Raw genomic sequence first — 2500 nt, forward strand, 5'->3', positions numbered from 1 at the left:
TAATCTATAATCTGTGTTATTTCACTCTTTTGAGATGTAAATGCTAGTCTCTCTCTCTCTCTCTCTCTCTCTCCTCTCTCGTCTCGTCTCACTCTCTCATCTCCTCTCTCTCTCCTCCATTCTACTGCTCTCTCTCTCTCTCTCACTCTCTCTCTCTCTCTCTCTCTCTCTCTCTCTCTTTTCCACCCCCTCTCACTCACTCACTCACTTACCCAACCTCTATCCTCTCCTCCTCCTCTCCCCTCCCCCTTCTCTATCTTCCCTCCTTTATCCTCTTCCTCCTTCTTTCCCTCCCTCCCCCTCTCCTCCCCCCCTTCCTATTCATCTCCTACCTCCCTGCGCATCCCTCTCCTCCATCCCTCCTTGCCTGTCCCTCTCTTCCCTTCCTCTTTTACCCTCTCCTCTTTCTCTCAATGTCTATCCCTTCGATTCCTCTCCCTCCTCCCTACCTACTCCCTCTCCTCCCTCTCTCCCTATCCTGTCTTCCCTCCATCCCTAACCCTCTCTTCCCTCTCTTCCTATCCCTCTCCTCCCCCTCTCCCTGCCCCTCTCTTCCCTCTCTCCCTATCTATATCCTCCCCCCTCCCCCCCTCCCGTACACACGTGAAGGTACTAGTAGCTTCCCCTCTGATTCCTGGAAGTTATCGACCTTCGAATGGGGACTTTCAAAGGCTATCGATTTACATATCTACACATAAACGTGTGATCCAACGTTTGCTTTTGTTGGGCAGAAAGACACAGAGACCTACTTTTGCGTATGCATTCAGATGTGTATATATATAGACAAACTCAAGAAACACGCACGCATGCATGCACGCGCACACACACACACACACACATACACACACACACACACACACACACACACACACACACACACACACACACACACACACACACACACACACACACACACACACACACACACACACACACACACACATACACACATACACACTCACATTCACATTCACACTCTCACTCTCACTCTCACTATCACTCTCACTCACACTCACACTTACACTTACACTTACACTCACACTCACACTCACACTCACACTCACACTTACAATTACACTCACACTCACACTCACACTCACACTCACACTCACACTCACACTCACACTCTCACTCACACTCACACTCACACTCACACTCACTCTTTCACTTATCCAAACACCCACCCGCCCGCTCACTTACACTCGCACAGCAGTACAAAGGCGTAATCATGCCGAATTTACATTATTAAAATACTACGAGCAGGGACCGCAGAGTCGTGGTAGCTCTGACCTGCCTCCGAGGACCAAGCGCCGCCTTCATCGTCCTTATCGTCGTCTCTGTTCCTATTCCTTCTCTTCTTTATCATTTCATATTAATGTCATCGCTGTTGTTGTCGTCGTCATCGTAATATTAGCAAACAACATCGGGTAAGAAGCACTGGATGGTGTCTTTGTCGCCTTGGTCTTTATTGTTTTCTAGAGCGTTCTCACCACCACCCCTTCATCCTTTCCTTTCATCACCCACCCCCCTTATCCTTTCTTTTCATCACCTCCCCTTGTCCTCCCTGTCCCTGCCCCCTTCCCCTCCCCCCTTCCCCGCCCTCAAACGTACCCATAACATGTCGAACCTTGTCTTTCGTTTGTTTGTTTCTCTCTCTCTTTTCCCTGCACTGTTTTATCTCTTTTTTCCCTCCTATTCTTTCTCTTCCTTATCTACGTCCTTCCTGTTTCCTTCTAGCTCCTTGTTTTCGCTTAATTCTTTACCTTACCTTCTCCCTACCCACCCCCTGTCTCCCTCTCCCGGTTTCTCGCATATGTACCCAACGCTTGTCGCTCTTCCCCCTTCCCCCCTTATCTCCCTTATCCCCCTACCTCCCATCCCCCTTCCAATCCCCCTCTCTTCTCTCTTTCTACCCGGCTGCTGGGACTGAAGTCTTGTTCTCTGTCTCTCTCTTCATGTCTGCTTTTCATGGCAAGATGTTCTTCTCTCACTTTCTCTTTGTCTCCTTCTATTTGCCAATCTCCTTTCACCTTCTCTGTGTCTGTTTATCCCTCTAGTCTGTCTGCCAGTCTGTGCGCTCTCTCTCCCTCTCTCTCTCTCTCTCTCTCTCTCTCTCTCTCTCTCTCTCTCTCTCTCTCTCTCTCTCTCTCTCTCTCTCTCTCTCTCTCTCTCTCTCTCTCTCTCTCTCTCTTTCTCCCCCTCCCTTCCTTCCTTCCTTCCTTCCTTGGGGATGATGTAACACCCACACCGCCCTTTTACGTAACTCCTCATACCTTTCCTTTGCGGTGAGTTGCTCTCTATTTCTACAAGGTGCTTTTACTTTTCTACTAAGGATTTCTGCCGTGCGGCGTCTCTGTTTTATCTACCTATTTATACGTCTACCTCATTCTCCCTCTGTTTGCATTCAGTCTACCCCTAACAGCTTTTTTCGACGCCACCGACGTGTTTGTGTGACCGTTGCTGGAGGTTGTTACTTTGTGTTTTGGGGGAATGTTGGTCG

Source organism: Penaeus chinensis, chromosome 2 (assembly GCF_019202785.1).
Source record: "Penaeus chinensis breed Huanghai No. 1 chromosome 2, ASM1920278v2, whole genome shotgun sequence".
Classification (NCBI taxonomy): domain Eukaryota; kingdom Metazoa; phylum Arthropoda; class Malacostraca; order Decapoda; family Penaeidae; genus Penaeus; species Penaeus chinensis.